The sequence below is a fragment of the Triticum urartu genome, chromosome 7A (assembly GCF_056163025.1).
Source record: "Triticum urartu cultivar PI428250 chromosome 7A, HENAU_Tu73, whole genome shotgun sequence".
NCBI classification, from domain to species: Eukaryota; Viridiplantae; Streptophyta; class Magnoliopsida; order Poales; family Poaceae; genus Triticum; species Triticum urartu.
In genome coordinates, this window is record NC_141879.1 from 252,886,248 (window position 1) to 252,899,638 (window position 13,391).

At 42.7% G+C, this 13,391-nt stretch overlaps 1 pseudogene; it reads left to right on the plus strand.

Annotated features, from left to right (window-relative positions):
* The first annotated feature begins 871 nt into the window (after positions 1-871).
* LOC147959217 (uncharacterized) lies at positions 872-3,783 on the plus strand (annotated as a pseudogene).
* The last annotated feature ends 9,608 nt before the right edge of the window (positions 3,784-13,391 follow it).

A 13,391-nucleotide genomic window follows, 5' to 3' on the forward strand; every position in this document is an offset into this window, starting at 1 on the left:
TTGAAGTCCTCGGTCCGGCATATCTGTCGCACATCTTTCAAGATTATCGCTCCTCGTGCTGGTGGTCTTCGTCGGCTCTAAACGGATCCCCCTTTTGCACATCTTATAGGTGCTTGGTAGTCGTTGAGGTTGTGTGTCGGTGACCGGCACTCTTTTTCGTTCATTATTTGGCTTCCTCAAATGGCGATGACTATACAAATATCAACGGCGAGAATGGTACAGGGGAGGGCCTCAGATCACCCTTCACAATTCTCGGACTTCGTGTTTTTTTACCACGATATGACTTTTTACAAAAACAATTTATTATTCCCTCTAGCTCGAAATATATTTACAATATAGAAAATTCCCTCAAAAAATAATTACCTTTTTAATACAAAAGGAATCACTTTCCCACCACCTAATTTAGATGTACAGTTGTTTGCGCCAATATTTTTTAACCTCCCGCTAAAAGTCCCAAATTACTGTCTTTGTTCCCACCAAAAAATTAGATTCCCGCTATATACCTTCCTAACAACCCACAAATATATAATTCTATACCAAACCACGGTGTCTTCACGGGCGATTGGATCTGAGCTCTCGTCTCGGTTCATCTGTTCTGCCGGCGTCATGACGGCGTCAATAGAGCGAACCACAGCAGCTGCACGGCGTCAGGTTAGTCATCCTCCCGGTCTCCTCCCTCGCTGAAAAATCCAGTCCTCCTCTATCTCCCCCTCCTCCTCCTCTGCGCCCGCCTCCGTCCGGGATCAAACCCCCCTCCCCCACGAGCTCCTCCTCGATGCGCGGCTCTCTCGATCCCGATCCATTCAAAGGGGCTGCCCCTTCTCTCCTCCGCTCGCCGCTTGGCCGTAGAAAAAAAGTCCGGGCAGGGGACATGGCGGCCGCCGGTGACATTTTCCCATCACGCCTCGATTTGGCCGCCTCGGCGGAGGCGCTCGCGGCCTGGAGGGTCGGCGCAGCGCCTCACCTTGGCCTGGAGGCTGGCCGCCATGGAGCTCCCCTCGGCCTAGAACTGGGGCTCGACGGGGCCTTCCTGCCCAGTTCATGGCCGCAGCCGTCTCGGCTGTGCACGCCGGCGTCATGACGTGGTGGCCAGGCGCTGGTTGCTGCCTCACCCGACCCCAGCGTGCCCGAGGTGCCTGCAGGCCTCTTCGGCATTTCTGCTCCTGGTTCGCTCTGTTTCCTCGTGGATGCCAAAGGGGGTCGTATTTTGTTACTAATTACTAAGCGTTTTGGTGCAGCCCATCCGTGGATCATCTCTTGCCAATTTAATCATTATCTACATTGGTTTTTGAGCATTAGATCAATTAACTGAACTGACGTTGCTCCTCTTGTTGTGTCCCTACTTCTCGCTACTCTCCTCCCTGATCTAATCCCGTCTAGCCACTGTATTCTACCTTTCCTCTGCCTCGCTGCTGTACAATCTGCTCACTGCCACTGCTGTTCCTCCTCTCCTACACCTCTTGCTGCTGCTCTTCTCCCACGAAACTGTTGCTCCTCTCTTCTCTCAATGCTCCCTACTACCTCTTTCTTCTTCCACCTGCTGATGCTTCTCTTTAGATCCACAAAACTGCTGCTCTTCTTCTCAAACATCCTCTGCTGAAGCTCTTTTCCAAACTGCTTCTGCTCTCTTTCTTTCTCTTTCTCTCACTCTTTCTATGTGCGTGTGTGTGTAGTTGCTGATAGTTATTAGTGTATGCAAGATCAACTACATTCAAATCAGTATTAGCTCTTTATGTGTCTGTATGTCAGCTTGTGTACTGTTCTGAACACCCAATTTGTGTTTTTATGTATTAGTTTCTGCAATATATGTGAAATTGTGAGTTGTTGGGATGATCATTTTCAATTATATTTGTACTGTCATACATTGTGAGTTATATATATATATATATATATATATAAATTCGTGATTGTGGTTAATTCTAGTAACTGTGGTATTCCATATTTGTGAATCTCCTGTACAAGTGAGTTCCATTGTTATAGAACTCAATGCTGCTCTACATCATCTTAAATGTCTGCTTTTGAACCATGTACCATAATCTTTCTGCCCCTTATCCTTAATGCTTGCCTATGTTAGTATTTTACTTTCTCAAGCAAAATGAAACTACTAAAAAGGCAGAGAGTATAATCTGAACCTTCCCTTGCTTCTTTTCATTTTCCTTGTCGTCGATTTGCTGGAACAATCTTAGTTAGTTTAGATTTATATCTCCTTGCTATCATCATCTGTATTCTGTCACCTAGCTTTAGCCGAGCATAGTCGCTGTCGTCTAGTCCCTGTGGGGAACACGACACTCGCAGTTTGGGCGAAATATCCCGCTGTACTTACAATCGATCACATAATCAACATAGATTTATACTTTTTGCTATCTCATTTAAATCGAGATCGACTCGACATCGTTACAAGCTGAGCATGAGTCATGTTCTACCGCTTGACCTTGAGCTTCATTCAGTTTGAGCTGCCTCGAATTTTAATATGAGTTAAACTGATTTGATTTTATGCCTGCTTAATGTATTGCGTTTCTTCTTAAATTGACTCAAAATTTTATGTCTGGTTTACCTACACAAGGGCACAATGATGAATTTTACAGAGGATGCTCCTGGTACACAACATCCTTACTTCATAATCACCTATCTGAATGGTGCAGAACATCAATGCTTTGTTAATGCTAATTCCCATGATTGTTTTTGCGTGCAGTAAAGAAAGGCTCTGTTCTCTTAACACGGACGGAAAGTATAACGGCATACAAAAACCAACATGGACAACCCAGATTTGGTAAATTGTTTAGCATTTGCTATAATGCATAAAATCTTGGTGTGGGTTAAATAGCTAGACCTTCAAGACTACTAAATCTTTTACAGGAACTGCAGACAATCTGACACTCTAGTGTTTGCTAATGACATGTGTTCCCTTGCTGAATGGCCATCCCATGCTCGCCGCAACTGTGCGCTACTACAGGATGGTACTTGCTTTCGTTTACATTTGTGTCAGCATTTGTTACAATCTAATACCGAGTAATACAATTTTTCTTGTATGATTTGGGCTGTAGAAGCTGGTGGATAGAAGAAGAAAGGGCGAGGTGTTCTAAAGGGTTTTAAAGCATCTAAGAAGCGTTTTGCCAATGGATTTGCAAAGCTAAATATTACATTCTCTGAAAAATTGGGTGGTACAGTAGGAATGAACTATCGTTCGTTCAAGGATGACCTGGTAGTCATAGTGAAAAGAAAGTTACCACTCATTGGAGTGAGGACGTGGTCGAACATTCACCCTACCATTTATCGACTCATTGTTGCAGATATGATAGTGCGTACAACCTTTTTGACATGTGTTATCTTATTTTACCATCGACAATGCATTGGTTATGTATATTTATTTGTTGTATGCTTTACAGGACAAATGGGATCTGGAAGATACACCAGAAACAGAAGAAAAAGTTCTAAAAATTGCGAAAGAGAGATATAGATGCTGGCGATCAACTCTAAGCTCCACTTACAAGGCATACAAAACAGATGCGGCTAGATTGGCTAATCTGCCGGAAGATTTACAACCAGAAGAGTGGGAATTGATGATTGAGTACTTTGGCACTGATTCAAAATTTTAGGTTATCTTTAAGATCACGATTTGTCTATTATGTGTTAAGATGAAATGGCTAGTCTCACTGGTTATATTTGGTTTCAATGAATTGATTGGACCGTAGCCAAAAGAACGCCGATAACCGTAAGAAACAGAAGACAAAACACATAATCGGATCAAAATCTTACTCGCAAGTTAGTTTTGAGAAGGTATGAGTCCAACCAAATATGCATGCCTCGCTGCTAAATATGGTGTCATGTTTCAAGCATCTCATTGTTATATTACTTGCAGAGAAACTTTAGCACAAGAAATCATATGACAATATATATATGTTGCTATTCTAAGAACGGTCATGATGCCCTCATGTCCGTATTTTGTTTTATCGACACCTCTATCTCTAAATATGTGGACATATTTTTCGTTATCGGCTTCCGCTTGAGGACAAGTGATAACCCACAAGTATAAGGGATCGCAACAGTTTTCGAGGGTAGAGTATTCAACCCAAATTTATTTATTCGACACAAGGGGAGCCAAAGAATATTCTCAAGTATTAGAAGCTGAGTTGTCAATTCAATCACACCTGGAAACTTAATATCTGCAACAAAGTATTTAGTAGCAAAGTAATATGATAGTAGTGGTAACGGTAGCAAAAAGTAATTGTAGCAAAAGTAATGTTTTTGGTATTTTGTAGTGATGATAGCAATAGCAACGGAAACATAAATAAGCGAAGAACAATATATGGAAAGCTCGTAGGCAACGGATCGGTGATGGAGAATTATGCCGGATGCGGTTCATCATGTAACAATCATAACCTAGGGTGACACAGAACTAGCTGCAGTTCATCAATGTAATGTAGGCATGTATTTCGAATATAGTCATACATGCTTATGGAAAAGAACTTGCATGACATCTTTTGTTCTATCCTCCCGTGGCAGCAGGGTCCTAGCGGAAACTAAGGGATATTAAGGCCTCCTTTTAATAGAGTACCGGAACAAAGCATTAGCACATAGTGAATACATGAACTCCTCAAACTATGGTCATCACCGGTAAGTATTCCGATTATTGTCACTTCGGGGTTAACGGATCATAACACATAATAGGTGACTATAGACTTGCAAGATAAGATCAACAACTCTCATATATTGATGAAAACATAATAGGTTCAGATCTGAAATCATGGCACTCGGGCCCTAGTGACAAGCATTAAGCATAGCAAAGTCATAGCAACATCAATCTCAGAACAGAGTGGATACTAGGGATCAAACCCTAACAAAACTAACTCGATTACATGATAGATCTCACCCAACCCATCACCGTCCAGCAAGCCTATGATGGAATTGCTCACGCACGGCAGTGAGTGATGTCTACTACACAATCTTCTTCTTGTAGACGTTGTTGGGCCTCCAAGTGCAGAGGTTTGTAGGACAGTAGCAAATTTCCCTCAAGTGGATGACCTAAGGTTTATCAATCCGTAGGAGGCATAGGATGAAGATGGTCTCTCTCAAGCAACCCTAAAACCAAATAACAAAGAGTCTCTTGTGTCCCCAACACACCCAATACAATGGTAAATTGTATAGGTGCACTAGTTCGGCGAAGAGATGGTGATACAAGTGGTATATGGATAGTAGATATAGGTTTTTGTAATCTGAAAATATAAAAACAGCAAGGTAACTAATGGTAAAAGTAAGCGTAAAAGGTATTGCAATGCTAGGAAACAAGGCCTAGGGTTCATACTTTCACTAGTGCAAGTTCTCTCAACAATAATAACATAATTGGATCACATAACTATCCCTCAACATGTAACAAAGAGTCACTCCAAAGTCACTAATAGCGGAGAACAAACGAAGAGATTATGGTAGGGTACGAAACCACCTCAAAGTTATTCTTTCCAATCAATCCGTTGGGCTATTCCTATAAGTGTCACAAACAGCCCTAGAGTTCGTACTAGAATAACACCTTAAGACGCAAATCAACCAAAACCCTAATGTCACCTAGATACTCCAATGTCACCTCAAGTATCCGTGGGTATGATTATATGATATGCATCACACAATCTCAGATTCATCTATTCAACCAACACATAGGACCTCAAAGAGTGCCCCAAAGTTTCTACCGGAGAGTCAAGACGAAAAAGTGTGCCAACCCCTATGCATAGGTTCATGGGCGGAACCCGCAAGTTGATCACCAAAACATACATCAAGTGGATCAATAGAATACCCCATTGTCACCACGGGTATCCCACGCAAGACATACATCAAGTGTTCTCAAATCCTTAAAGACTCAATCCGAAAAGATAACTTCAAAGGGAAAACTCAATCCATTACAACAGAATAGAGGGGGAGAAACATCATAAGATCCAACTATAATAGCAAAGCTCGCGATACATCAAGATTGTACCACCTCAAGAACACGAGAGAGAGAGAGATCAAACACATAGCTACTGGTACATACCCTCAGCCCCGAGGAAGAACTACTCCCTCCTCATCATGGAGAGCACCGGTATGATGAAGATGGCCACTGGAGAGGGATTCCCCTTCCGGCAGGGTGCCGGAACGGGTCTAGATTGGCTTTCGGTGGCTACGGAGGCTTCTGGCGGCGGAACTCCCGATCTATTCTGTTCGCCGAAGTTTTTAGGGTATATGGGTATATATGGGAGGAAGAAGTACGTCGGTGGACCTCCGGGCTGTCCACGAGGCAGGGGGCGCGCCCAGGTGGGCGCGCCCCCCACCCTCGTGGGCAGCCCGGGACTCTCCTGGTCCAACTCCGATACTCCGTGGGCTTCTTCTGGTCCAAAAATAAGTTCCATGAAGTTTTAGGTCAATTGGACTCCGTTTGATTTTCCTTTTCTGCGATACTCTAAAACAAGGAAAAAACAGAAATTGGCACTGGGCTTTAGGTTAATAGGTTAGTCCCAAAAATCATATAAAATAGCATATAAATGCATATAAAACATCCAAGGTTGATAATGTAATAGCATGGAACAATAAAAAATTATAGATACGTTGGAGACGTATCATGCGCCAAGGAGGACCCAAGTGCATTCCCTCTCAGGAGTTGTTCATGAAGAAGTGCCTGTTGTGAAGGATTTCCCAGATGTATTTCCAGAGGAATTAACTGGCATGCCACCAGATCGAGACATAGAATTTTTAATAGAACTATTGCTAGGCACCAGACCAATATCGAAGAGACCGTATCGGATGCCCGCAAATGATCTGGAGGAAATTGAGAAGCAGGTTAAGGAGTTATTGGAGAAAGGTTATATTCGACCTAGTTCATCACCGTGGGGAGCCCCAGTGCTCTTAGTTGAGAAGAAGGATGGATCTTTGAGAATGGTTGCTGATTATCGTGCATTGAATGAAGTGACGATCAAGAACAAGTACCCACTACTGATGATCAATGATTTGTTCGAACAGCTGCAGGGAGATAAAGTATTCTCCAAGAACGATCTACGATCAGGATACCACCAGTTGAAGATCCGAGAATAGGATATACCTAAGACAGCTTTTACCCCAAGGTACGGGCTATATGAGTACACGGTCATGTCTTTTGGATTGACTAATGCCCCTGCCTATTTTATGAGTATGATGAATAAGGTGTTCATGGAGTTCTTGGATAAGTTTGTTGTGGTATTCATTGATGATATATTAGTATACTCGAAGAATGAAGAGGAACACAAGGAACATTTGCGACTACTTCTCGAGAAGCTAAGGGAACACGAGATATACGCCAAGTTCAGCAAATGCGAGTTTTAGTTGAAGGAAGTTGGATTTCTTGGACATGTTATATCAGGAGAAGGTATAGCAGTAGACCCTACCAAGGTTCAGTCTGTCACTAAGTGGTTGGCACCCACCTCAGTTGGAGAGATCCGTAGTTTTCTGGGACTCGCAGGATATTATAGGAGATTCATTGAGATTTTTTCCAAAATTGCAAAACCCATGATAGAGTTGTTGAAGAAGGACACCAAGTTCAAATGGACAGAAGAATGTGAGGACAGTTTCCTGGAGTTGAAGAAGCATTTGGTTACAGCCCCAGTGCTAGTTCTTCCGGATATACGCAATGACTTTCAAGTGTATTGCGACGCTTCTCACTTAGGACTTGGAGGTGTACTTATGCAAGACAGAAGAGTTGTATCATATGCCTCACGGCAGCTTCGACCGCATGAATTGAATTATGCCACACATGATTTGGAGTTAGCAGCCGTAGTGCATGCACTCAAGACCTGGAGACATTTTCTTATCGGAAACCGTTGTGATGTGTACACGGATCACAAGAGTTTGAAGTATATTTTTACACAGAAGGAGTTGAATGTCAAGTAGAGGAGATGGTTGGAGCAAACAAAGGATTATGATATGAAGCTAGATTATCATCTAGGAAAGGCCAATGTCGTAGCAGACGCTTTGAGCCGCAAGAGTTATGTCAATACACTCATAAGCGGAGGATTACAGCAGGAGTTAGTCGACGATCTCAAGGAACTTCGTTTGGAGATAGTTCCAAGAGGATTTGTTGCGGCAATGGAGGTTCAGTCTACGTTATTGGGAAAGATTCGAGAAGCTCAAAAGGATGATAAGAAAATTGCTGAGATAAAGGAGAAAATGAGCAAAGGAAAGGCCAAAGGTTTTCGTGAGGATGAGAACGAAACCTTATGGTTTGAGGATCATATTTATGTGCCCAATAATGCGGAGATCAGGAAGTTAATACTTCAGAAGGCTCATGACTCGCCATACTCAATTCACCCCGGAAACACTAAGATGTATTTGGATTGAAAGGAAAGTTTCTGGTGAACAGGTATGAAGAAGGATATTGCCGAGTATGTAGCCATATGTGACGTATGTCAGAGAGTTAAGGCACAACATCTGAAGCCCGCTGGATTATTACAACCTATGACGATACCTGAATGGAAGTGGGATAAACTTGGTATGGAATTTATCACCGGATTACCCAGGACAAGGTTATGACTCCATCTGGGTAGTAGTTGATTGCTTGACCAAAGTGGCTCACTTCATCCATGTGAAAACCACTTATACGAGTGCAAAGTTGGCTAAGATATATATGACCAGGATCGTATGTGTGCATGGAGTTCCGAGGAACATCATATCAGATAGAGGGACACAGTTTACTTCAAAGTTTTGGAATCAGCTGCACCAGACTTTGGGTGCCAGGCTAGAGTTCAGTACAACTTTTCATCTGCAGACAGATGGACAGACCGAGAGAGTCTATCAGATTCTGGAGGACATGTTGAGAACTTGTGCGCTAGATTACAGATCTAGTTGGGATGATAATTTTCCTTACACAGAGTTCTATTACAACAACAGTTATCAGACTAGTTTGAAGATGGCCCCTTTCAAAGTGTTGCATGGAAGGAGGTGCAGGACACCATTGATGTGGGATGAAGTCAGAGACAGTCAGTTGTTTGGACCAGGTTTAATCAAAGAGTCTGAAGAGAAGGTTAAGTTGATTCACAATAGACTGAAGGTAGCTCAGACCAGGCAGAAGAGTTATGCTGATACTAAACGCAAGGAGGTAGTCTATGAAATCGGAGACAGAGCATATCTTCGTGTCTCACCACTGTGAGGAGTTAAACAGTTCGGAGTTAATGGAAAGTTAGCCCTGAGATTTATAGGACCATACAAAGTTTTGGAATGTATGAGAGAAGTGGACTACAAGTTGGAGTTACCCGAAGGACCGTCAGGAGTTCATGATGTGTTTCACATTTCCCAGTTGAAGAAGTGCCATGCAGAGATGGTCGATATTCCTCTGAGAGATACAGTGCCCCTAGAAGCAATTCAGTTGGAGAGCGATCTAACTTATGAGGAGACACCAGTCAGGATTCTCGAGTTTGCCAGCCGAGTTACACGCAACAAGGTTATCAAGTTTTCCAAAGTTCAGTGGAGCCACCATACCGAGGAAGAAGCCACCTGGGAGCGAGAAGAAGACCTACGGAAAGACCACCCACACCTATTTTCTAGCCAACCCGAATCTCGAAGACGAGATTCATCCTAAGGGGGGTAGGTTTGTAACATCCCAATTTTCAATTTGGATGTTATACGTAGGTCATCATATGCATATCATATTTTTATTTGCATTTAGTTGTGATCCTAGAAATCTTAAGCAACTCAAGGATCCAAGGAGAGAGTTGGAGTTTCACTAAAACTTCATATTTGAATCTATTTCAATTTTGAATAAAGGGTCAATTTGATTTTAATATTTTCCTTCCTATTACTTTCAATAACAAAAATAAAAGAGAGAAGATAATATGACTTCTTCAAGAGAAGAGAAATATTGGAGGAGAATTTTCAAATCAATTTCTAATTTATTCGTATTTTATTTTTCTATTTTAATTGAATTAGGAAAAATATGCAGTTTTGAAAACTGCATTCTAGGCCAGAAAAATGTTCATCCTGTCCTAAATATTAGGTTTGGACGGTGAAAATTGTTTCTGGTATTTTTTAATATAATTTTATATTTTATTAGGATTTTTATTCGTGGAGGAATTTATTTTAGAAAAACTTTCCTGGGCCAGCCCAGCCGAGCCGGGCCTTGGCCCAGCTAGCGCCCCCGCCTCTCGTCGCCGTCTCACTGCCGGACTCCTCCTCGAGTCCGAGATGGACACCGCCGCCACGCCGTGACCCCTTTCCCAAGCCGCCGCGCCTCCCCTAAGGCTTTAAAAGCCGGCCCCCGACCCTTCTCACCTCACCCCGCCACTCACCGGCGCCGCCGTTGCCTTGCGCCGCCGCCTGCTGCTCGCGCTGCTGCACCGCGCCACCACACCCCCCACCCCCGCGCCGCCGTAAGCCGCCGCCTCCCCGCCGCCCCCGATAGCCGCCGCTGTCGCCTCGCCCGCCGAAGCCGTCGGAGCCGCACCGCCTTGCCATTGACTGCCGCCGTCGACCGAAGACCGGTATAAAAACCGCCCGGTTCGCCTGTTTTGTGTTCAGTTTTTTATTATTACTATTAGATCGTTTTTTTTCATTCGTTAGTTGACGAACGTTCGCCCGCTCCTCTCTATTAGCGAACACGTTCGTTCGTTAGCCTCTGTTTACGAACGTTCGTTCGTTAGGTTTTTCTTTTAGTTTTATTTTCGGCCAGGCACCTATCCGTAAATATTTTTATCATGGTTTAGTCCCTGAACTTCAAACCTTCGTTACCTTTTGCTTGTTTATCAAAATCGAGTGAAACCAACGCCTAAATCTTCATCTTGTTCCGGTCTATCCAGATAGTCAACTTGAACATGGTTTTGACAACTTAAAATTTGGTTTCAAGCAGATTTGAATTTGAACTTCTTTTGATCGTAGTTTGAGTTTTGTAGCTCTGATTCGATTGTTTCTTTTTGCAAATCGAAGCTCTTCATTTGAACTTTCAGTTTGGATCTTTACATTTGAGTTTTACCCTTGCATATTGATTGAGTGCTTATGTATGCTATTGTTTGTTCATGATAGAGTTTCTGGAGTGCGAGGCTTGCTACTATGATTCACTAGGGTTTTCAGACCGTCAGCAAGGCAAGTAACCCTTTGATCATATCGCTTATTACCCAATTTTTATGCATTAGATTCAATCCTCAAACACTTCATGGTTAGGGCTTGATAACATGTGGGTACTGGGAAGTAGTTGATGAGGTAGAACCTATTGTCTTATTTTTAAACCCTGGGTGTTCTACGTTATGCTTATACTGCTATGCTATGCTCGTAGATGTGGTTTGGTTTGAGAGATTCCATGTAAGATGTGAGATTTTTGTTAATTAAGGTTTAACTTAAGGTGGCCACTTAGTACATATCTGGGTGGCTTGGTTGTGGGAACCTGGGGTAATCCAGTGTTGTCCAAAGGAGATCCCGGGGTATCCGTGTGATTTTCCTATGGTTTGCCATCCAGGTTCAAAGGGATCATAATGTTATTCATGCTGGAAACTTCCGTGTGCAGCCACAAGCCATTATGGGCTCTGGCATTGTTAAGTATGTTGTGTGACCTCTTTCAGTGGTAGACTAGCAGATGTAGGGGATGTAGGTAGTACGGTCTACACGTCGTAAAGAGTTAATGCTTCTGAAAGACTATGTCTCGGTCATCCATTTCTCAAACATCATGCATGGCAAGAAATTTAATAGAGGAGATCGAGTCTTGTGGGGGAAAAGTGCGCAAACCTCTGCAGAGTGTACAAACTAATCATGATTAGCCGTGTCCCTGGTTATGGACATCTTGAGTATCTGGTGCTTCGATTATTATGTTGATCTCAACACTCTACTTACTTAATTTTGTTGGGTTGTTAACTTTTAATTGGTATTGAGATGGGGTTACCATTCTCAATGTTTTCAACAAACTTGGTAGTTAAATAAAATATATTCCTTTGTTGTAGGGAAAAACTAGTGCTACCTCTTGAGCACTGCATTGGTTTTCCCTTGAAGAGGAAAGGGTGATGCAGCAAAGTAGCGTTAGTATTTCCCTCAGTTTTTGAGAACCAATGTATCAATCTAGTAGGAGGCCACACGCAAGTCCCTCGTACCTACAAAAACAAATAAGAACCTCGCAACCAACGCGATAAAGGGGTTGTCAATCCCTTCATGGTCACTTACGAGAGTGAGATCTGATAGAGATGATAAGATAATATTTTTGGTATTTTTATGATAAAGATTGGAATATAAAGATTGCAAAGTAAAATAGATTGTAAACTTATATGATAAAAGATAGACCCGGGGGCCATAGGTTTCACTAGTGGCTTCTCTCAAGATAGCATAAGTATTACAGTGGGTGAACAAATTACTGTCGAGCAATTGATAGAAAAGCGAATAATTATGAGAATATCTAGGCATGATCATGTATATAGGCATCACATCCGTGAAAAGTAGACCGACTCCTGCCTGCATCTACTACTATTACTCCACACATCGACCGCTATCCAACATGCATCTAGAGTATTAAGTTCATAAGAACAGAGTAACACATTAGGTAAGATGACATGATGTAGAGGGATAAACTCAAGCAATATAATATAAACTCCATCTTTTTATCCTCGATGGCAACAATACAATACATGTCATTTCCCTTTCTGTTACTGGGATCGAGCACCGCAAGATTGAACCCAAAGCTAAGCACTTCTCCCATTGCAAGAACGATCAATCTAGTAGGCCAAACCAAACTGATAATTCGAAGAGACTTGCAAAGATAACCAATCATACATAAAAGATTCAGAGAAGAATCAAATATTGTTCATAGATAGACTTGATCATAAACTCACAATTCATCGGATCTTCACAAACACACCGCAAAAAGAGTTACATCTAATAGATCTCCAAGAAGATCGAGGAGAACTTTGTATTGAGATCCAAAGAGAGAGAAGAAGCCATCTAGATAATAACTATGGACCCGAAGCTATGAAGTAATAAATAGGGTTTCCGCGATCGAGGCATGGAGTTGATGTAGAAGCCTTCCGCGATCGATGCCCCCTCCGGCGGAACTCCAGAAAAGGCCCCAAGATGGGATCTCTTGGATACAGAAGGTTGCTGCAGTGGAAATAGGGTTTTGTGGTGCTCCTGGCTCTTTTCAGGGTATATGAGTATATATAGGAGGAAAAAGTAGGCCGGTTGAGCCACAAGGGGCTCACGAGGGGGAAGGGCGCGCCCAGGGGGTAGGCACGCCCCTGCCTCGTGGACTCCTCGTTTGTTTCTTGACATCCACTCCAAGTCCTCTAGATCACGTTTGTTCCAAACATCACGTTCCCGAAGGTTTCATTCCGTTTGGACTCCATTTGATATTCCTTTTCTGCGAAACACTGAAATAGGCAAAAAAAACAACAATTTGCAATGGGCCTTGGGTTAATAGGTTACTCCCAAAAATA